Source organism: Anarhichas minor, unplaced genomic scaffold, assembly GCF_050575085.1.
Source record: "Anarhichas minor isolate MPS153535 unplaced genomic scaffold, ASM5057508v1 ptg000004l, whole genome shotgun sequence".
NCBI lineage: Eukaryota > Metazoa > Chordata > Actinopteri > Perciformes > Anarhichadidae > Anarhichas > Anarhichas minor.
This window is the reverse complement of record NW_027466450.1, coordinates 1,482,013-1,506,157: the sequence shown is the minus strand read 5'-3', so window position 1 is coordinate 1,506,157 and position 24,145 is coordinate 1,482,013. Positions and strand designations below refer to the sequence as shown.

The 24,145-nt window shown below is 41.9% G+C and overlaps 1 long non-coding RNA gene across 2 annotated transcripts; it reads right to left on the bottom strand.

Moving 5' to 3' along the window:
• Positions 1 to 5,935: 5,935 nt before the first annotated feature.
• On the bottom strand, positions 5,936 to 23,650 carry LOC142964893 (uncharacterized). 2 transcript variants are annotated; one of them, XR_012957601.1, is made up of 6 exons: positions 23,290 to 23,650; positions 22,988 to 23,110; positions 11,406 to 11,484; positions 8,214 to 8,470; positions 7,526 to 7,562; positions 5,936 to 6,929 (listed from the first exon to the last, which is right to left on the bottom strand). It is a non-coding gene; the product is annotated as an uncharacterized LOC142964893 (long non-coding RNA). The 2 variants fall into 2 exon arrangements; XR_012957602.1 differs by lacking the exons at positions 22,988 to 23,110; positions 23,290 to 23,650 and adding an exon at positions 13,558 to 14,106.
• Between the last annotated feature and the right edge of the window lie 495 nt (positions 23,651 to 24,145).

Here is a 24,145-nt window from a genome sequence, read left to right as displayed (position 1 = left end):
AATCACCACAAGGTCCAAACTATGATGCAACACGCTTTGTTCTGATTTATAATATAGTAGTCTGACTTTTATTATGGCTATACAATGTGAACAGGGTTGTTATGCAGAATTGTGTTGTGCAAACAAGGGTTAAACTGATCCATTCTTCCCTCACCAAGTAGACAGAAGTACTGTATGCCAAATAACTAAATCTGACTGAATACAACTCCACATCACTTTAGCTCTTTAGTCCTTCATTACTGCTACTGTGCTCTTTAAACAAACGATAACAAATGGATATGATTTGGATCCATTCATCACAATTTAACATGTTTATTGCACAGCACCCCAGTCAATATATTCTTTAAGTGAAGAAACAGATGCTATAAGAGCATGATGGAGTATTTGTGTGTAGTATTTTGCAGTGTGTACACCATGGTACAATGGAGGACAACAGCTTTTACCAACACATCTCTTACAGTACAAGGTTGCATATACACTATGAAGGAGTGGAAAATAGTTTGGGCAAATGTTGTCTGATTATATTAGTGTATGTGAATGACGTTTTCTGAATCCAGTTCCAAATGTAAGAGCCTTTTTTTAAAGTGCTCGGCTGGTGATAATGTGCACACTGGCCTTTCCCTATAGAATAAGTTTGGACCGTGGCTATGGTCTCACATGGAAATAGCATTTCATAATTTGCTCCTGATAAATACTGAAATAGTTGCCTTTTGAAGCAGACTAGCGGTGGCTTTGTGTTAGTTGGTGGCTTGTGGATGTGACTTTTTTTAAATAAATGTTTTTCTTCCTACCTCAGTCCGCCCTGATGCCGCCCTTATGCCCGACGACCCGGTCCTTCTTGATTACGAGGACGAGGAGGAAGAGGTTGGCGTTGGTGTGGATCATGTGGACGGGCTTCAGGAGGCTGAGGGTGAGCTGCAGTTCCCACCACCACACTTTGTGATGGAGGGACAACAACAAGGCTATGTTCTTCTTCCTGTTTACTGCCCTGTTCCCGACGCTGATCCTTATGCTTTTGCTGCTCCTGCTTTCCCTCACGCTGACTCTGCTTTTCGTTACACTGAATCTTTTGATAATAATGCTTTAGAAGCTGCTTTTGAGCTTATTTTGGACAGGTACGGGTATTTGCTACCTGAAGAGGAGGATGACCCTGAGATTGACGTCATTGTACTTGAGGACTCTGAGGACGAGGACTTTGAGTTTGCAGTTGAGCTCCCTGTACTGGATGTTGAAGATTCCTCAGAAGAGCTCACGGATGCAGCAGTTCCCTCAACTTCTGGCCTCGGCTCCTCCACAAAACGACGCAGGGAAGAGAGCGACGACGAGGAGGAGGCTGCTATGAAGAGACCGAGGTGGTCCTAAGAGAGCGACTCGGATTGACTTGACGATGGGACGGGCTGACAATCCTCCAAGAAACGTCATCGGAGCAACCACTGAGTCCACATCGAAGCAGGACCAGTGGTTCTCATGGTAGCCTTTGCATCTGGCAGGGCTGATGACACCCCATGTAGCGCCTTGCACTGGGGCTTTTCTGTAGTATCTCCATTTTTTCACAGCTCAACCTTTCTTTATTCTTGAGGGCCGGCCTTTGCGTCTGGCTGAGCTAGTGACACCCCATGTAGTGTCTTGCACTGGGGCTTTTCTATAGTATCTACTCATATATGCATGCTGGATGGATCAATCCTCCCGGAAACATCATCGGAGCAACCACTGAGTCCACATCGAAGCAGGACCAGTGGTTCTCATGGTAGCCTTTGCATCTAGCAGGGCTGATGACACCCCATGTAGCGCCTTGCACTGGGGCCGTTGGATTGACCCACTTTAACCCTGAGGGCCTCATATCTGCACGCTGCATTGATCAACCTTTATTTCATCCTGAGTGCTGGCCTTTGCGTCTTCAAGGCTGGAGAAAACCCATGTAGCATCTTGCGCTGGGGCTTTTCTGTAGTATCTCTTCATTTTTTCACAGCTCAACCTTTCTTTATTCTTGAGGGCCGGCCTTTGCGTCTGGCTGAGTTAGTGACACCCCATGTAGTGTCTTGCACTGGGGCTTTTCTATGGTATCTACTCATATATGCATGCTGGATGGATCAATCCTCCCAGAAACGTCATCGGAGCGACCACTGAGTCCACATCGAAGCAGGACCAGTGGTTCTCATGGTAGCCTTTGTGTGTGACAGGGCTGATGACACCCCATGTAGCGCCTTGCACTGGGGCCGTTGGATTGACCCACTTTAACCCTGAGGGCCTCATATCTGCACGCTGGATCAATCAACCTTTATTTCATCCTGAGTGCTGGCCTTTGCGTCTTCAAGGCTGGAGAAAACCCATGTAGCATCTTGCACTGGGGCTTTTCTGTAGTATCTACTCGTATATGCATGCTGGATGGATCAATCCTCCCGGAAACGTCATCGGAGCGACCACTGAGTCCACATCGAAGCAGGACCAGTGGTTCTCATGGTAGCCTTTGTGTGTGGCAGGGCTGATGACACCCCATGTAGCGCCTTGCACTGGGGCCGGTGGATTGACCCACTTTAACCCTGAGGGCCGGCCTTTGCGTCTGGCAGGGCAAGGAACCTTTAGCTTGATCGGTGTTCCAATCAGCACATTATTTCTTGTTACAGCACCATTGGCTCCTAGTGGTTGGTCTGCAGTCTGCACAGTGGGGGGTGTGCTTGAATCACACACGTCATGCATACCCCTCAGTGTCTGTAATCCTCTCCAGGTCAACACTAAAGACATCATTGAAAGCTGATGTGAGAAGAGGAACTTACCACCTTTGCTTGAAAATTGACTGGCACTGCGCTGGACACCTAAATACAGAACATCCAACACGAGCAAACCTCATGAAAACGGGACCAGGGAAACTCCCCAAAGACAGTTTGGTTAAAGTCTGCGGGTTAAAATTGCCTTAATAATATTGCCCAAAAAGGTATAGTAACAATTAAAATATATTAAATTCTTAATTCAATAATTCAAAAATCTTTTGTGTTACTAACCATGTTTGTGTTCCCTTTGGCCGGAAAAAGTAAGTAGGAATAGTATGTAACATACCTACAAACTGTATGCTACGTCTATTTGTTCATAAATAATTTCTTATTTGGTCATTCAAAGATTATTTGTCCGTCTTACTTACGATGATTTATTGTTCCCTCTCTCACTCCATCACCGTGGACAAAAAAGGTGAGTCAGAGCTTCTGATTTAGAATCTATAATGTAAAGGCAAAGTTAGAAATAGCTCAATGTATTATAATGTTAATCTGTTTATGCCTTTAGTATGTTTATTTTATAATTGAAATATTGTTTTATTAACCATTCTGTCTCATACTTAACTTTTACAATACTCCACCACCTGAGCTGCTGCTGTTCACCGTGGACAAAAAAGGTTTGTATGAGCGTCAAAATATATTATAGAATATATTAATCATTTACTATCTTTGATTCACGCTGACCCATATGATGATGACGCTTTTAATGCTGCTTTTGAGTGTATTATTGACAGGTACAGGTGTGGGCTACCTGAAGAGGAGGAGGACCCTGAGATCGATGTCGTCGGAAGGAGGAGGTCCGAAGAGAGCGACTCGGATTGACTCTACGATGGGACGGGCTGACATTGTGTTCCCTTTGGCCAGAAAAAGTAAGTAGGAGCTTCTGTTTTGTTGAGAAAGTGACCTAGAATAGTCTACAATATATAAACAAAGTCATATTATGTAACATGCCTACAAACTGTATGCTACGTCTATTTGTTCATAATTAATTTCATTCACTTTCAAAGATTATTTGTCTGTCTTACTTACTATATCGATCATTTAGTATCTTTAATTCAATGAATACAATATTATTTGTCTTACCGTTGATCTCTCTCGCTCTCTCTTTTTTTTTTTTTTCAGGATTACAGGAACAACGGGGGACTCTGCACCGCCAGAGCTTCCGAAGAGACGGCCCCCACCCTACAGTCTCCATTCCCGCCAGCCGCCAGACATCAACGGTCCCCCATCGATCGCCTAACCTCCTTTCTACAAACCCTCCTTGTTTCTTCTTCCTTACATCCCTTAATTTCTTCATCCCTACCCTACATCCCTCGACCCCTACCCCTCATCTCTTCATCCCTACCCCTCATCCTTCTACCCCTACCCCACATCCCTTCATCCCTACCCCACATCTCTTCATTCCTACCCCTCATCCTTCTACCCCTACCCCACATCTCTTCATCCCTCTACCCTACTCCCCTTCATCCCTCTATCTCTACCCTATATCTATTCATCCCTCGACCCCTTCCGCTTCTTGAATCTAACAATCATTCCACTATTCCTGGTCATTCTTCTGCAGGATTGTGTGAACTGCTCCGACTCATTTCTCAACTTCACTGGTTTGGTTTTGCATTCAATAAAACACTCAAGTCATCTAAAGTGACACTTTTGTACTGTGAGATTTTTTTTGGCTCAACTTCAGTCATGTTGAGTTCCTGTGAAGCTTCTTAAATAGTGAATATAACATGTGTAGTGGCTTAAAACAGCTTTGCATCTGCCAACAAGCAGCTACACCGAGTCATGAGGATTACTTTGTAGAACACAGGATTTTAAATCAGTCCATATACAGATCAAAGCATTGCCACATATCCAACAGCTCTGAGAAACCATCAGCGGTCAGGGAGGTAAGAAGATGAAGACATAAGACGGATTGTAAACGCTTCAGGAATAATAATAAGTCTTTCATTAGGTAATTAAGCATTAAGTTGGGTTTGTTAGACAGATAAAACAATGCTTTCTCCACACATACAACTAACAGGCCATGCTGGCAGTAAAGATGTGATGATCATTAAACAAAAAACATTGAAGGATGAAAAATTGAGGGAAAAAAACATTGCTATTCTTGGATACCACTCTGCAAAAAAATAAACCCCAAAAAAAAGTCAATTGTGCCCAAACAGCACAGATCTACATGACGCTAGAATGGGGTGAAGTCATTTTATTCCATTACGCATTGCCTCTGAGATCAGCACTATATGCGCACATGCCCAGTCTGATTCGTCTGAATGTTGTCTGAGAAGATCTATATAAATATAGATGCAGCAAGAAGATTTCTGGGAGTTGTGCGAGTGTCTGGAGAAGTTATGCGACAGTATTTGCGAGAAGCTTTTTAGGATCTAGCTCTAAGCTAGTTAACCATTGTTAAGAGATCGTATAAAAGTATGAAAGCATAAAAGTATAACTATTATAACCTGTAACCTTTTTGATTTCAAAGTATAACCATTAAACATATAAACAGTTTTAATTCATGATAGAAATGATTAAACATAAAAACTGTTTTATTTTATGATACACGTGATTAACCATATAAACTGCATAGACGCCTGATATAAAATAGTCACTCAAAACTTATATAATCCTTCCTCTTCTGAACAGGATCAAAGCAGTTACAACCAGTTACATTCTGTTGTAGACCAATAAGCAGGAGGACTCGTGTGTGAGTGACGCATGAACCTGAAGGAGGTACCAGCTTTAGATGAGCATAGAACCAGCCAGCAGAGCAGAGAGAGACAGGAGAAGGTAGGAGAAAAACAGAGAGATTCCCAGGAAAGAGTGGGATTTTCCAGGGTAGAGACTGGATCATACTTATTTCACAAAGAAAAAAAAGGCGATTCCCCAGTAGTAGACATTGGGAGAGACTTCTATAGAAGACCCTTCGGTGTCTTATCCACTCGGAGGTGGACTAGAAGACCCTTCTGCTATCAGAAGACAGCATGGAAAAAAGAAAAAACTCACAGCGAGAGCTGACTGAGAGCCTGAAAACAGCAGGAATGTCAGAGAGCGAGAGAGAGAGGAGGGGAGATTTCCAGGGTATAAGCTGAACTATATTTATTTAGCAAATCAGCGAAAGCTGAATAGAAAAGCCCTATTACAGTAGAAGTGTTAGCATTAGAATTAGTTCTTGTAGCACTGAGACTGTTTCATTGAATTGAAATTGTTGCATGTGATTTTTGTGTGAAAAACTTGAATAAAACCACAGCTTTACCATTTGTAATGGGCTGAAACCAAACAAAGTACTCTGGTTCTTTAGAACAGTTTAACCCTCTTCCCCTGTCCGTTAACCGTGTGATCCAGATGTGACGACAGAATCTACCAGAGGAGCTTAAGGTAAATTCCCTGGGTGAAGACTTGGCAGTGATAGTCATAAATGGTGAGATGTTCTCAATAGGCAATAGTAAAGTACAGACGATGTACATAACTATTCATACTGGGTGTTAGGGTTACATCCTACTGAGAGCGCCTAGGGCTTAGCCATACAAGACAAAACAATGCTACATTTGTCTGGTCACCGGGCTGTCAAAAAGCATTCGAACAGGTGAAAACACTCCTCTGCTCTTCTCCAGTTCTGGCTGCCCCACGCTTGGACAGGCAGTTTCAAATATAGGTGGATGCTAGCTATGGAGGTGCAGGGTCCGTCCTCATGCAAGCAGATGGCCTGGGGATAGACAAGCCTGTTATTTTCTTCTCAAGGAAATTTAACTCCTGTCATTTAAATTATTCGGTTATTGAAAAAAAGTTCTGCCGCTAATCCTGGCCTTGAAACATTTTGATGTGTATGTTGGAGGCAGTGGTACAGCTGTAGTTGTTTACACTGATCACAACCCACTGACCTTCCTTAACTCGTTGCAGTGATCCAACCAGAGGTTAATCAGGTGGTCACTCTTTTTGCAGTCTTACTGTTTGGATATTCATCATGTAAAGAGGACCGACAACGTGGTGGCGGACGTGTTGTCCAGGGCTCCCCAGTAATGAGGGTTTACTATGTGTTGGTCTCCTTGGTTCTCCTCTTGTCTTTTCCTAACCTCTTAAACTGCTTCCTAGGTGCACTGGTTGATGGGGCGGGAGCCTGGTGCAAGGGATGTTGGACTGCTGGAGAAGGTCACTGGTTCACCTAAGATGCTTTTCAGATCACAACAGAATTATTGGTAAAGTATATGGACTCTGGGATTCAGACAATTTTTGTCTTGTTTTGGTGTTATTGGAAAAATGTGTTGTATTATAGTTATGATATTTTGGTACTGGGATTCCCTTCAGGACCCAGCTGTTATGGAGGGGTGTGTGACCGTCCCCGAGCTGTTTACTTGTCGATGTGTCTCTTTAATGAAACAGATATCTGGAGGCGTTGATTGCTCTAGTTGGAGGCACCTGGGCCCGGTGTTCTCCGAGTATGAAGCTCCGAGATTTTGTTCCCATTTATACAACATCTATTTCTCTCAACTTGAACCTCTGACTTGATTGAAGCCAGACGCAAAGTTGAGGCTCGCTCACAGTCTGTGCAGTGCAGAGTAGGGCCGTATACAGGAATGGTACCAGCTAATCTTTACCTTCAGCGCTGACAGGTGTCTCCTCCTTTCTGAATTATTATTCTCAAAAGCACCTTCATCTTGTTTAATGCACTGGTTTGATTTTGTAAAAATCTGAAACTCATTCATAAATAAAATATTCCCGCACTGCTTAATTAAGGATGTAATCCGGGTTACTTGAAAGCCACTTACAGTGTTGTCCCTTCTCTGACTTCTTCTTGTCCATGATCTGCAATGAGAAGGAAGATAACAAGGTGCTGAACAGAGAAGAAGTTTGACTGAGAGGTGACATATGCTAAACATTGATTTGTTTGTTCCCTCCTGTGGAATTCACTTTTAAAAAGACTTAATGTAACTACACAGCACAATGCAAACGTCTCAGGTCACGTGGGGGAAAATATGTAAAGTTGCTGGACAGGAAACCACAAAATGTAGACAAAGTCAAAAGAAGACTGAACACATCCTGTTTACCCGTTATGATTCTCTATGTCCTCTGCACTCAAAGCTAAGCGCTGGCTGACAATATTTCATATGGCATGATATAAGAAAATACTTCTGGTACAAAAAAACTTCTTATGTTGTCCCTTATAATTCTATCGGTGTTTTGTTGTTGTGTGTGTGTGTGTGTGTGTGTGTGTGTGTGTGTGATCAACACGTTAAGCTACGTTATTGTTGGCATAAATAACTTCTCTCGGTGACTGAACACGTTTAAACAGTACTGAGTATGGAGAGTAAAATTGAGAAATGTCTTTACGCACATAAAAGCAAAACCGTTAAACCATAGACTCACACGACTGCCACGTATACTTTACTAAAACTAGACTCCACACAAACAGAGTCTCTTTATGACACAACAAATAGAACAAATGCTGCCGCCTACCTTTGTGAAGTTCGACTTATCGGACAAAAACTGCAGGAATAAAAATGTTTCTTGAAAAGGAAAGTTGAAATAAACAGTTTAAAAGAGTCAACAGAAACCAAAAGCTTGTTACTTCCCACGTCTTCTCTCTGCCAGCTTTACAGATAGTGCACTCCCTTTTTATTCGCACTCAACCCGTGAGTCCTTGACAGCAGCAGGCTGTAAAACGGAGCACACACAGGAAGCGTGCAGCACAGTTCATTGGGTGTAGTCCTGCCCTGAAGCACAGCATAATAACATGATTATAATGTAAGCGAACACCATTTATAACAGCAGGGAAACACTATACAACGGTGGAACAGACTTCAACATAACACCGGGGGAAAAAAGATGATTTGACATTTGTAAAATGAGACGAAAGGAGAAAACCTTTGAAAACAATATCCTATTTCTGCTATTCAGTATTTTTCTTCTATTCCAAAGTCTCCTGTGGTAGAAGAAGTAGGCCCTACTCAATAGAAAATGAAAGAAGAAATGATTAAACAGTAACAGAGGATTATACTCATACTTGTCCATCCAGTGTTTACTGTACGTTGTGGTGATGTTAATGAGCGTGGCATGAGTATTTTATCAGTTTCAGTGGAGTATTCCTTTAAAAATGAATGGCATACCACTCTGATTCAACGGCACAGACCACTAATATGAACGACTAGTACGATGTAACTTAGATGGATTGTGATTCACTGAACTTGTATAGAGAAGCATATTTCCACCACTACACATAAATTACAGTAGTCTGCTGTTGTGGTTAATTGACGGCATTGACTGTTAATTTACATGCGAGGGATGAACATTTAACTGTATGTTACAGATATTATGAAATACTGTAAGATACCGTGTTAAATCCACCGTAAATTTAAAGCAATTCATTACAGTGTGAGTGTGTGTTGTTGCAGTGTGATGTTCCCGTTCTCCTGACAGACAGCCAGACAGGAAGGAGAATCTCTGCTCTCCAAGCAGAGAGCGGGAGGAGGCCCTCAGCATGCAGAGTGTCCATGCTGCAGGGACGACCAGGTGACACATTCTCATTCCTGTCCTTCCAAATTGTTCACAACGTAATCCTCAGGACCCAGAGTGTTTTACAGTTTACTAAATAGCAAAGACATAGTGTAGATAGAGTATATTGTCAAGATGGAATGTTCCCATTTATACAACATCTATTTCTCTCAACACACTCAGCACTCATGCACACACCCTACACCACTGATTTTACTTACTATCACATCCCATCATTTCCCTTGTTGTTTTGGGGTTTATTGCCATCCACTTTAGTTATAATGACTTACTTATTATTTGGCTTCAGTCATGCCACGCTCATTAGCATCACCACAACTTACAGTAAATACTGGATGGACAAGTATGAGTATAATCCTCTGTTGCTGTTTAATCCATTATTTTACCAGAAACAAAGACTAGAGTCTAAAAAAGATGAAAACATATTTCTACACCAGAACATTTTTTTTTTTCATTTTATATTGAGTAGGGCCTACTTCTTCTACCACAGGAGACTTTGGAAAAGAAGAAAAAAAACTGAAAAAAAACTGAAATATTTACGGCTGTTAACAGCTTTCACATGGCATACATGACAAAACAAGTCTATCATGCAGTGGAGGAAGGAAAGCATGTTTCAATTGTTTGGTGTTTAAAATTATTAATGGAATTTCAAGGTGGGACTTTACTACCAACCGCATGTTGTAGAATGTTTTTGCCGTTCATTGCAGCTGCCGCAGAGAGCTCTGACCGGGTAAACCAGTGAACGTTAAGACTAGCCAGCCACCACAAGGCAAGGTTCATTAAATAACGTAGATTTAATGTAGAATAAGCTCGAGCTAACTCCTGCAGAAAATTGTCTGACCCCACAATCCTTAACCCGACACCCTGGCAAGCACCACATTTCTGTTTTTTCATGAGCACATGGAAGACTTCAATGTCTCAAATCTTTACGAAATAGCAGTTTATGAAAGCTATGGCGTTATTTACACACACCTGTGCTTTTGTGTTTTAGACGGCAATACACAACCAATAAGATTCAGCGGGGACTGTCTGAAGAAACATGTTAGTATTATGGAAGTTCTGCTGCCCACAATAGAGGACGTGTTCTCTGTCCAGCTCATAGCATTGTGTTGTGAATCTGCAGACACACCCTTCACTGAACATGCAGCTGGCTCTCTGACTGTCTGCTGTAACACCAGGCTGTGTGATGTTTCCAACAACCAAACCCTGAGAATAAAGACTTTATTATTAAAAGAAGAAAAACCTGCTTGGAGAGTATTTCTCTAGATTTTGGGCCGTTTTGTCAGAATAACAACTGATTGCAAGGATTACAAGTACGGGAACCCAAAAGCACGACACAGAGTACAAGTACAGTTTGGTTTACTAGTGTTCATGCAGGGTCAAACCGGGAGGTCAGTCAATAAGGCAAACAAATCCAACAAGGGGAAGGCAGAGAATCCAAGCAGGCAGGGTCTGAACAGGCCGAGCACGAATAGTAACGAGGATAATGCTGGAAAGCTTGGCAGTAACACAAGACAATCTGGCAGGGATAAAGTGCTAGTGAACGGACCTAAATAGTGAGGGACTAATGAGGGAATGGGCTGCAGGTGAGATGGGCGTGGAGGACCAGGTGAGGGGAATATGAGTGATGACAGGGGGTACATCCCAAGTCTCTTAATTCTCATTTCCTCGTTCCTCTCTCCTCGCATGGTTTCCTCCATGCATCCCTGGTGGGAGGGACTAAGACGCAAGGAAAGGACCCAAGTGAGGGAAACGGGGATGCAATTAAGAGGCTTGGGATGTACCCAGGGTGAGAATAGCAGGACCTGAAACAACAGCAGAGTTAGAGAAACAGACAGGATGAAAACAATCTCAGATGAAGTGGAATTTGTGACACTGATGGTGTTGCTCAACACATGAATTCAGATAAGTATCACTCCGCACATCTTCCTGTTAAGTATTACTATTAAGTAGAATAAGTGAGGAAATAGCCAGGAAGACATTCAAATCAGGGAGTACAAAGTATAAAATAAATACACACAGTTAAACATCATATTTGTTGTCGTTTTCATGGTAACGTGATATGTTGCAAGAAAGTGCTGTCCCATTCCTATTTACACCATCTCAACCCCTCACAGTCTCTCACACTCACCCACTTACCAGGTGACGTCAGTAAGTCCTTGAGGGTTCAGGGTTTGAGGCTTTAGGGGGGACATTGGGATTGGGCCAAAGACTCGACCTGCATGTGCGCAAGACAGAAGATATCCAGTGTTAAGCACTACCTCATTTCAAGTATTCAGCCATCACCGATTGTATTATTATGATATAAATGTGACTGTGGTACTAAGCTGTTGCAATTAGCAACAGTCATTAGTGACCTTATAGTATTTTCATAACTCATAATATAACACATCAATTAAGCTGAGAGTTTTGTAAATACATTTGGTTCAGGGGGGAGACGCTGTTTCATATCAGTGTTCAATTTGCATGATATCTACTGGATAGAAATCTCAGTCCAGCTCTCAGTTGGATTGTTATGATCACACGCAGATGTTTGACAGTAAAGCGAGAGGAAGACTCTCCCACCCTTCCTGCTCCCAGACTTATCCCACCGACTGACGATGAGCAACAGATTAAACGTGTAAAATGAGGTCACGGCTGAGAACAATACTGTCTTACTTTCAACACAGTCTGCAGTCTGAGTTAATGTTACAGTTTCACCCCGCACAGTGTTGTCTTGCTTAATTGGGGAGATGGGATGATTGTGTTTGGAAGAAGAAAAGAGGGCGTCTTACTTGTAGTACTGCAAGTGAGACTGTGGTGCCATGTGTTGGCAAAAATACATCGGTGAATAAAAAGTGAATGCAGTTACAATACTGCCATCATGTGGAGGTTGTCCAGATGACATACATGCATCATTAGAGTCCCTTGTTTTTAGAAATGTCGCAAAATGCACCACAAAGTGATCTTCTCACTATGTGCATATAAAGTTGAATATTAATAACAATTCAAAAATAAAACTGTGATTTTATTACTTCACAAAGCAATAACATCACAGACCGTGGGCTGCTCGGTATTGTTGGGGCTAGATATTTTCAGGGGAGACCCAGACTGCTGGGCTTTCGCTGCTGCAAACCTTCGGCAGCGAAGTCGCACCAAAAATGAACTGGATCCGGTTTACAATCAAAAAGTATTTAATAAACAAGAGAAGCTAGAACAGTTGCAAACTGAATTACTCTATCGATGTCAATATGTCCCCAGGGCAGAGTTCTCACAAGGCCCACCTAATAGGCCAGCCCAGCTGGTCAACTAGACAGAGTGGTAACGGCGCGAACTCTGGCCAAAACCCTCTGGAACTAGCCTATATTTAAAAGTCTCTGTCCGAAAGTTTAAATGTCCAGTATCAGCCTCTGTGATTGGCCGAAATTCAATAGCCCCTCCTGGCTTCGGGCAGTTATCAGCTCAGTGTTTGGTTGAAGTCGTCCGGACTCCTCCTCTGGTCTTGGTGGTCTCTGCAATGCCTGTCTCGAAATCCCTGTCTGTCCCTTGGCTATTCTTCACAGTTTAATACATTCAATGATTGTCTTTTATGGCTTAACACTTCTATGGTAAACATACTGTAAACATATTATACATTCCATAAGTAAATATATTGTGACTTAACATATTTTGACATTCTTATTATTGTGACACTTCTACTCACCACTTGGGGTGTTATTAATCCTACTAATAATGTTTTTAATACTGAAATCCTTCACAGTATCATCCCAGTGACAAATAAAAAGCCCCACATGGTACTCAATTAAATGCGATAAATTTGGGTTTCATGAATTGTGCAATCTTTGCATGATGTCGATGGAAGCATGCAGTGATTCAAGTTTAGTTTAGTTCATGTCTACTCATGTCTACTGCCTTTCTATTCATTATTTTATATCTAAATCAACAACAACACAAATGAAACTGCTGACATGTTTCATTCTTGGTTGAACCTTGTATGTATGCTCTGGGTCAAGATGATGTGAATCGTATCACACACATCACGGATTTATGGAAACACCTATTGTAAACACACACACAGTCCAAACTATTTACATTTACACAATTTACTATAAAATAAAATCTCTCTCACACACGCATGCCTGCGTTAGTGGGAACTGGAGGGGGCGTGGCCACATACTAGCGTCATCGAAAAACGGCCTTTCTGAGTTGCACTTGAACCTAACAAGTTTACCTGCGGAACCTACAAGATTGAGCTCTCAGAGATCTGATCACCTCGAAAACAAACTGTTGGAGAACTGAGTTGAATACCTACAGCAAACAATACCTGTTGGATATAATGGCTTCCAGTGGACCCCCGGTGTGCAGACCAGTGTGCATGTTCAGACCTACAGGTAAAACATTATTATTTTATTTTATTTATTTTTTTTTTTTTAAATTTCATGCCAAATGTGTTTATTAATGTTCCTTGACTCCATAAAAGGTAATTTCAGTACAATACGTGCGTTTAATTACGTTCAATTGTTGAATATTAAGCTAAAGAATGTTCAGAATTTAAGCTAGCAATTAGAAAAACTCAGATTTTGAGGCCACTCACAGTTTCTGGTGTAAAACAATAATTATATGTTAAGACTGGACTTTCTTCTTCGAAATAGGTGTGGGATGTGTTAACACATGTGTAGGGACATGAAAACACCGTTATTTTTGTTTGAGGGGATCAAATCGTTGATTTTTGTGTTGACAATCTCGGAAACAAAATGGCGCCTCCACCATTTTGAGAAATAGACCTCTTCTTGCACCATGGCAAGATGGAACTAAAAGAAGGAGCATTTGAGAGCTAGCTTCAAGATATTCATTAAAATGCACCAACAGATCAAAATTGTTATGAGCCTGAATGAAAGAGATGTAACGTTAACATTGGTGAATGTCTGACAGTTAATGGACCTAAAAACCAAAGCGTTCAGTCATCTGTCAGTCATGTTAGTGTCATCATAACATTGTGATTTGTGGGTCATGTAGTTTTATCTGTAAAGTGGTTTGTCATGCACTCAGTGTTTTTCACAGTTTATTCGAAACTTTAGATAGTATTGGAGGCAGTGTCATTATTCTGCTCTTGCTTTGTGCAGGAAAGCTTAGCAGATCGCTAACAGTAGATCCTTTCAATAAAGACCCAGGCATCCGTCGGAAGAGTTTCAGGGCTTTAGTTAGAATCTTTCTTAATTTGTAAAACTGTGGAAACACAATATGAAATATGGCCTTACAAACTATCCATATACACATGCATGAATACATAACAACAATCCAGCATATAGCCAACATGTAAGCATGTTTGACTAGCTAGCTTCTAAGCTAATATTAACATTGCCGTTAATGCAGAAATGCTAACCGCGATTAGCATTTAATACAACGCAAATGCTATAGGCCTACTAAAAGATGGCTTCATCTCAGTGTTTTTCACAGTTTATTAGAAACTTCAGATAGTATTGGAGGCAGTGTCATCTCTCACTGAATAGAGTCAGAATCACCACAAGGTCCAAACTATGATGCAACACGCTTTGTTCTGATTTATAATATAGTAGTCTGACTTTTATTATGGCTATACAATGTGAACAGGGTTGTTATGCAGAATTGTGTTGTGCAAACAAGGGTTAAACTGATCCATTCTTCCCTCACCAAGTAGACAGAAGTACTGTATGCCAAATAACTAAATCTGACTGAATACAACTCCACATCACTTTAGCTCTTTAGTCCTTCATTACTGCTACTGTGCTCTTTAAACAAACGATAACAAATGGATATGATTTGGATCCATTCATCACAATTTAACATGTTTATTGCACAGCACCCCAGTCAATATATTCTTTAAGTGAAGAAACAGATGCTATAAGAGCATGATGGAGTATTTGTGTGTAGTATTTTGCAGTGTGTACACCATGGTACAATGGAGGACAACAGCTTTTACCAACACATCTCTTACAGTACAAGGTTGCATATACACTATGAAGGAGTGGAAAATAGTTTGGGCAAATGTTGTCTGATTATATTAGTGTATGTGAATGACGTTTTCTGAATCCAGTTCCAAATGTAAGAGCCTTTTTTAAAAGTGCTCGGCTGGTGATAATGTGCACACTGGCCTTTCCCTATAGAATAAGTTTGGACCGTGGCTATGGTCTCACATGGAAATAGCATTTCATAATTTGCTCCTGATAAATACTGAAATAGTTGCCTTTTGAAGCAGACTAGCGGTGGCTTTGTGTTAGTTGGTGGCTTGTGGATGTGACTTTTTTTAAATAAATGTTTTTCTTCCTACCTCAGTCCGCCCTGATGCCGCCCTTATGCCCGACGACCCGGTCCTTCTTGATTACGAGGACGAGGAGGAAGAGGTTGGCGTTGGTGTGGATCATGTGGACGGGCTTCAGGAGGCTGAGGGTGAGCTGCAGTTCCCACCACCACACTTTGTGATGGAGGGACAACAACAAGGCTATGTTCTTCTTCCTGTTTACTGCCCTGTTCCCGACGCTGATCCTTATGCTTTTGCTGCTCCTGCTTTCCCTCACGCTGACTCTGCTTTTCGTTACACTGAATCTTTTGATAATAATGCTTTAGAAGCTGCTTTTGAGCTTATTTTGGACAGGTACGGGTATTTGCTACCTGAAGAGGAGGATGACCCTGAGATTGACGTCATCGTACTTGAGGACTCTGAGGACGAGGACTTTGAGTTTGCAGTTGAGCTCCCTGTACTGGATGTTGAAGATTCCTCAGAAGAGCTCACGGATGCAGCAGTTCCCTCAACTTCTGGCCTCGGCTCCTCCACAAAACGACGCAGGGAAGAGAGCGACGACGAGGAGGAGGCTGCTATGAAGAGACCGAGGTGGTCCTAAGAGAGCGACTCGGATTGACTTGACGATGGGACGGGCTGACAATCCTCCAAGAAACGTCATCGGAGCAACCACTGAGTCCACATCGAAGCAGGACCAGTGGTTCTCATGGTAGCCTTTGCATCTGGCAGGGCTGATGACACCCCATGTAGCGCCTTGCACTGGGGCTTTTCTGTAGTATCTCCATTTTTTCACAGCTCAACCTTTCTTTATTCTTGAGGGCCGGCCTTTGCGTCTGGCTGAGGTAGTGACACCCCATGTAGTGTCTTGCACTGGGGCTTTTCTATAGTATCTACTCATATATGCATGCTGGATGGATCAATCCTCCCGGAAACATCATCGGAGCAACCACTGAGTCCACATCGAAGCAGGACCAGTGGTTCTCATGGTAGCCTTTGCATCTAGCAGGGCTGATGACACCCCATGTAGCGCCTTGCACTGGGGCCGTTGGATTGACCCACTTTAACCCTGAGGGCCTCATATCTGCACGCTGCATTGATCAACCTTTATTTCATCCTGAGTGCTGGCCTTTGCGTCTTCAAGGCTGGAGAAAACCCATGTAGCATCTTGCGCTGGGGCTTTTCTGTAGTATCTCTTCATTTTTTCCACAGCTCAACCTTTCTTCATTCTTGAGGGCCGGCCTTTGCGTCTGGCTGAGTTAGTGACACCCCATGTAGTGTCTTGCACTGGGGCTTTTCTATGGTATCTACTCATATATGCATGCTGGATGGATCAATCCTCCCAGAAACGTCATCGGAGCAACCACTGAGTCCACATCGAAGCAGGACCAGTGGTTCTCATGGTAGCCTTTGTGTGTGACAGGGCTGATGACACCCCATGTAGCGCCTTGCACTGGGGCCGTTGGATTGACCCACTTTAACCCTGAGGGCCTCATATCTGCACGCTGGATCAATCAACCTTTATTTCATCCTGAGTGCTGGCCTTTGCGTCTTCAAGGCTGGAGAAAACCCATGTAGCATCTTGCACTTGGGCTTTTCTGTAGTATCTACTCATATATGCATGCTGGATGGATCAATCCTCCCGGAAACGTCATCGGAGCGACCACTGAGTCCACATCGAAGCAGGACCAGTGGTTCTCATGGTAGCCTTTGTGTGTGGCAGGGCTGATGACACCCCATGTAGCGCCTTGCACTGGGGCCGTTGGATTGACCCACTTTAACCCTGAGGGCCTCATATCTGCACGCTGGATCAATCAACCTTTATTTCATCCTGAGTGCTGGCCTTTGCGTCTTCAAGGCTGGAGAAAACCCATGTAGCATCTTGCACTGGGGCTTTTCTGTAGTATCTACTCATATATGCATGCTGGATGGATCAATCCTCCCGGAAACGTCATCGGAGCGACCACTGAGTCCACATCGAAGCAGGACCAGTGGTTCTCATGGTAGCCTTTGTGTGTGGCAGGGCTGATGACACCCCATGTAGCGCCTTGCACTGGGGCCGGTGGATTGACCCACTTTAACCCTGAGGGCCGGCCTTTGCGTCTGGCAGGGCAAGGAACCTTTAGCTTGATCGGTGTTCCAATCAGCACATTATTTCTTGTTACAGCACCATTGGCTCCTAGTGGTTGGTCTGCAGTCTGCACAGTGGGGGGTGTGCTTGAATCACACACGTCATGCATACCCCTCAGTGTCTGTAATCCTCTCCAGGTCAACACTAAAGACATCATTGAAAGCTGATGTGAGAAGAGGAACTTACCACCTTTGCTTGAAAATTGACTGGCACTGCGCTGGACACCTAAATACAGAACATCCAACACGAGCAAACCTCATGAAAACGGGACCAGGGAAACTCCCCAAAGACAGTTTGGTTAAAGTCTGCGGGTTAAAATTGCCTTAATAATATTGCCCAAAAAGGTATAGTAACAATTAAAATATATTAAATTCTTAATTCAATAATTCAAAAATCTTTTGTGTTACTAACCATGTTTGTGTTCCCTTTGGCCGGAAAAAGTAAGTAGGAATATTATGTAACATACCTACAAACTGTATGCTACGTCTATTTGTTCATAAATAATTTCTTATTTGGTCATTCAAAGATTATTTGTCCGTCTTACTTACGATGATTTATTGTTCCCTCTCTCACTCCATCACCGTGGACAAAAAAGGTGAGTCAGAGCTTCTGATTTAGAATCTATAATGTAAAGGCAAAGTTAGAAATAGCTCAATGTATTATAATGTTAATCTGTTTATGCCTTTAGTATGTTTATTTTATAATTGAAATATTGTTTTATTAACCATTCTGTCTCATACTTAACTTTTACAATACTCCACCACCTGAGCTGCTGCTGTTCACCGTGGACAAAAAAGGTTTGTATGAGCGTCAAAATATATTATAGAATATATTAATCATTTACTATCTTTGATTCACGCTGACCCATATGATGATGACGCTTTTAATGCTGCTTTTGAGTGTATTATTGACAGGTACAGGTGTGGGCTACCTGAAGAGGAGGAGGACCCTGAGATCGATGTAAGTAGGAGCTTCTGTTTTGTTGAGAAAGTGACCTAGAATAGTCTACAATATATAAACAAAGTCATATTATGTAACATGCCTACAAACTGTATGCTACGTCTATTTGTTCATAATTAATTTCATTCACTTTCAAAGATTATTTGTCTGTCTTACTTACTATATCGATCATTTAGTATCTTTAATTCAATGAATACAATATTATTTGTCTTACCGTTGATCTCTCTCGCTCTCTCTCTTTTTTTTTTTTTTTCAGGATTACAGGAACAACAGGGGACTCTGCACCGCCAGAGTTTCCGAAGAGACGGCCCCCACCCTACAGTCTCCATTCCCGCCAGCCGCCAGACATCAACGGTCCCCCATCGATCGCCTAACCTCCTTTCTACAAACCCTCCTTGTTTCTTCTTCCTTACATCCCTTAATTTCTTCATCCCTACCCTACATCCCTCGACCCCTACCCCTCATCTCTTCATCCCTACCCCTCATCCTTCTACCCCTACCCCACATCCCTTCATCCCTACCCCACATCTCTTCATCCCTACCCCTCATCCTTCTACCCCTACCCCACATCTCTTCATCCCTCTACCCTACTCCCCTTCATCCCTCTACCCTACTCCCCTTCATCCCTCTACCTCTACCCTATATCTATTCATCCCTCGACCCCTTCCGCTTCTTGAATCTAACAATCATTCCACTATGCAATAAACCTCTCGAAACTCATACTGTTATTGCCGTGGTCCTTGTTGGTGAAATAAATAAATAAATATATATATATATATATATATAGTAATGTAATGTGTGTTATTGTGTAAACACTGAGATAATTAATGAGGACGTTTCTTTATTGACAGATGTTTCCTGGTCATTCTTCTGCAGGATTGTGTGAACTGCTCCGACTCATTTCTCAACTTCACTGGTTTGGTTTTGCATTCAATAAAACACTCAAGTCATCTAAAGTGACACTTTTGTACTGTGAGATTTTTTTTGGCTCAACTTCAGTCATGTTGAGTTCCTGTGAAGCTTCTTAAATAGTGAATATAACATGTGTAGTGGCTTAAAACAGCTTTGCATCTGCCAACAAGCAGCTACACCGAGTCATGAGGATTACTTTGTAGAACACAGGATTTTAAATCAGTCCATATACAGATCAAAGCATTGCCACATATCCAACAGCTCTGAGAAACCATCAGCGGTCAGGGAGGTAAGAAGATGAAGACATAAGACGGATTGTAAACGCTTCAGGAATAATAATAAGTCTTTCATTAGGTAATTAAGCATTAAGTTGGGTTTGTTAGACAGATAAAACAATGCTTTCTCCACACATACAACTAACAGGCCATGCTGGCAGTAAAGATGTGATGATCATTAAACAAAAAACATTGAAGGATGAAAAATTGAGGGAAAAAAACATTGCTATTCTTGGATACCACTCTGCAAAAAAATAAACCCCAAAAAAAAGTCAATTGTGCCCAAACAGCACAGATCTACATGACGCTAGAATGGGGTGAAGTAATTTTATTCCATTACGCATTGCCTCTGAGATCAGCACTATATGCGCACATGCCCAGTCTGATTCGTCTGAATGTTGTCTGAGAAGATCTACATAAATATAGATGCAGCAAGAAGATTTCTGGGAGTTGTGCGAGTGTCTGGAGAAGTTATGCGACAGTATTTGCGAGAAGCTTTTTAGGATCTAGCTCTAAGCTAGTTAACCATTGTTAAGAGATCGTATAAAAGTATGAAAGCATAAAAGTATAACTATAACCTGTAACCTTTTTGATTTCAAAGTATAACCATTAAACATATAAACAGTTTTAATTCATGATAGAAATGATTAAACATAAAAACTGTTTTATTTTATGATACACGTGATTAACCATATAAACTGCATAGACGCCTTATATAAAATAGTCACTCAAAACTTATATAATCCTTCCTCTTCTAAACAGGATCAAAGCAGTTACAACCAGTTACATTCTGTTGTAGACCAATAAGCAGGAGGACTCGTGTGTGAGTGACGCATGAACCTGAAGGAGGTACCAGCTTTAGATGAGCATAGAACCAGCCAGCAGAGCAGAGAGAGACAGGAGAAGGTAGGAGAAAAACAGAGAGATTCCCAGGAAAGAGTGGGATTTTCCAGGGTAGAGACTGGATCATACTTATTTCACAAAGAAAAAAAAGGCGATTCCCCAGTAGTAGACATTGGGAGAGACTTCTATAGAAGACCCTTCGGTGTCTTATCCACTCGGAGGTGGACTAGAAGACCCTTCTGCTATCAGAAGACAGCATGGAAAAAAGAAAAAACTCACAGCGAGAGCTGACTGAGAGAGCCTGAAAACAGCAGGAATGTCAGAGAGAGAGAGAGAGAGGAGGGGAGATTTCCAGGGTATAAGCTGAACTATATTTATTTAGCAAATCAGCGAAAGCTGAATAGAAAAGCCCTATTACAGTAGAAGTGTTAGAATTAGAATTAGTTCTTGTAGCACTGAGACTGTTTCATTGAATTGAAATTGTTGCATGTGATTTTTGTGTGAAAAACTTGAATAAAACCACAGCTTTACCATTTGTAATGGGCTGAAACCAAACAAAGTACTCTGGTTCTTTAGAACAGTTTAACCCTCTTCCCCTGCCCGTTAACCGTGTGATCCAGATGTGACGACAGAATCTACCAGAGGAGCTTAAGGTAAATTCCCTGGGTGAAGACTTGGCAGTGATAGTCATAAATGGTGAGATGTTCTCAATAGGCAATAGTAAAGTACAGACGATGTACATAACTATTCATACTGGGTGTTAGGGTTACATCCTACTGAGAGCGCCTAGGGCTTAGCCATACAAGACAAAACAATGCTACATTTGTCTGGTCACCGGGCTGTCAAAAAGCATTCGAACAGGTGAAAACACTCCTCTGCTCTTCTCCAGTTCTGGCTGCCCCACGCTTGGACAGGCAGTTTCAAATATAGGTGGATGCTAGCTATGGAGGTGCAGGGTCCGTCCTCATGCAAGCAGATGGCCTGGGGATAGACAAGCCTGTTATTTTCTTCTCAAGGAAATTTAACTCCTGTCATTTAAATTATTCGGTTATTGAAAAGAAGTTCTGCCGCTAATCCTGGCCTTGAAACATTTTGATGTGTATGTTGGAGGCAGTGGTACAGCTGTAGTTGTTTACACTGATCACAACCCACTGACCTTCCTTAACTCGTTGCAGTGATCCAACCAGAGGTTAATCAGGTGGTCACTCTTTTTGCAGTCTTACTGTTTGGATATTCATCATGTAAAGAGGACCGACAACGTGGTGGCGGACGTGTTGTCCAGGGCTCCCCAGTAATGAGGGTTTACTATGTGTTGGTCTCCTTGGTTCTCCTCTTGTCTTTTCCTAACCTCCTAAACTGCTTCCTAGGTGCACTGGTTGATGGGGCGGGAGCCTGGTGCAAGGGATGTTGGACTGCTGGAGAAGGTCAATGGTTCACCTAAGATGCTTTTCAGATCACAACAGAATTATTGGTAAAGTATATGGACTCTGGGATTCAGACAATGTTTGTCTTGTTTTGGTGTTATTGGAAAAATGTGTTGTATTATAGTTATGATATTTTGGTACTGGGATTCCCTTCAGGACCCAGCTGTTATGGAGGGGTGTGTGACCGTCCCCGAGCTGTTTACTTGTCGATGTGTCTCTTTAATGAAACAGATATCTGGAGGCATTGATTGCTCTAGTTGGAGGCACCTGGGCCGGTGTTCTCCGAGTATGAAGCTCCGAGATTTTGTTCCCATTTATACAACATCTATTTCTCTCAACACACTCAGCACTCATGCACACACCCTACACCACTGATTTTACTTACTATCACATCCCATCATTTCCCTTGTTGTTTTGGGGTTTATTGCCATCCACTTTAGTTATAATGACTTACTTATTATTTGGCTTCAGTCATGCCGCGCTCATTAGCATCACCACAACTTACAGTAAATACTGGATGGACAAGTATGAGTATAATCCTCTGTTGCTGTTTAATCCATTATTTTACCAGAAACAAAGACTAAAGTCTAAAAAAGATGAAAACATATTTCTACACCAGAACATTTTTTTTTCATTTTATATTGAGTAGGGCCTACTTCTTCTACCACAGGAGACTTTGGAAAAGAAGAACAAAAACTGAAATAGGATATTGTTTTCAAATGTTTTCTCCTTTCGTCTCATTTTATAACTGGCAAATCATCTTTTCCCCCCAGTGTTACATTGTAAAGAATAGCATGATTGTACTATCGTGCTATTGTGCTGTGCTTCAGCAGGGCTTCCTGAATGCTTCCTGTGTGCTCCGTCTTATAGCCTGCTGCTATCAATGATGGGTGGGAGCTTAACAAAGAAATATAAACGCTTACCAGTCTGACTACTTCCTGGATCACTCCCTGTTTCAATATTACAGATGAGGTTTTACGCTTTTACATTTCTCATTTCTCTGGCGAGGACAACACCGTTACTATCCGCGCTCACTGTTGGTGACCCTGTAAATATTAATAACAATCACAATTCAAAAAATTAACAGTCTGTGCAGTGCAGAGTAAAAGCACCTTCATCTTGTCTAATGCACTGGTTTGATTAATAAAAATCTGAAACTCATTCATAAATATAATATTCCCGCACTGCTTAAGGATGTAATCCAGGTTACTTGAAAGCCACTTACAGTGTTGTCCCTTCTCTGACTTCTTCTTGTCCATGATCTGCAATGAGAAGGAAGATAACAAGGTGCTGAACAGAGAAGAAGTTTGACTGAGAGGTGACATATGCTAAACATTGATTTGTTTGTTCCCTCCTGTGGAATTCACTTTTAAAAAGACTTTATGTAACTACACAGCACAATGCAAACGTCTCAGGTCACGTGGGGGAAAATATGTAAAGTTGCTGGACAGGAAACCACAAAATGTAGACAAAGTCAAAAGAAGACTGAACACATCCTGTTTACCCGTTATGATTCTCTATGTCCTCTGCACTCAAAGCTAAGAGCTGGCTGACAATATTTCATATGGCATGATATAAGAAAATACTTCTGGTACAAAAAAAACTTCTTATGTTGTACCTTATAATTCTATCGGTGTTTTGTTGTTGTGTGTGTGTGTGTGTGTGTGTGTGTGTGTGTGTGTCTGTGAGACCCCCCTTTCTCTGGTGCTCCAGCAGAATGTATCCCTGTCTCTCCACATACGCTTTTCAGTCCAATTTAAACGGTTACATTTCTTTCTTTCCCTCTTGGACATCATTTCATGTTTATCTGCTTCACCTTTTTCTCTGCTCCAAGCATGTTTTAAGTTGATACAATTTTTGTCGTAGGCTAAAACTGCCTTTTTCAGGGAATCCCAATTTTGTCCATTCTTCCAATTATTTGGCAGTCTGATTATCCTTGTCCCACATGTATGACTTGGCCAATGCATATATATATTTTTTTTTTCCTGTACCTGTGCACAAGGACAGTAAATTTTAATTTGCCTTCTCATAAAGGAAAAGGCTCTACCTGGACCCAGGTGTCCTTAGCGTTATTCAGAAAG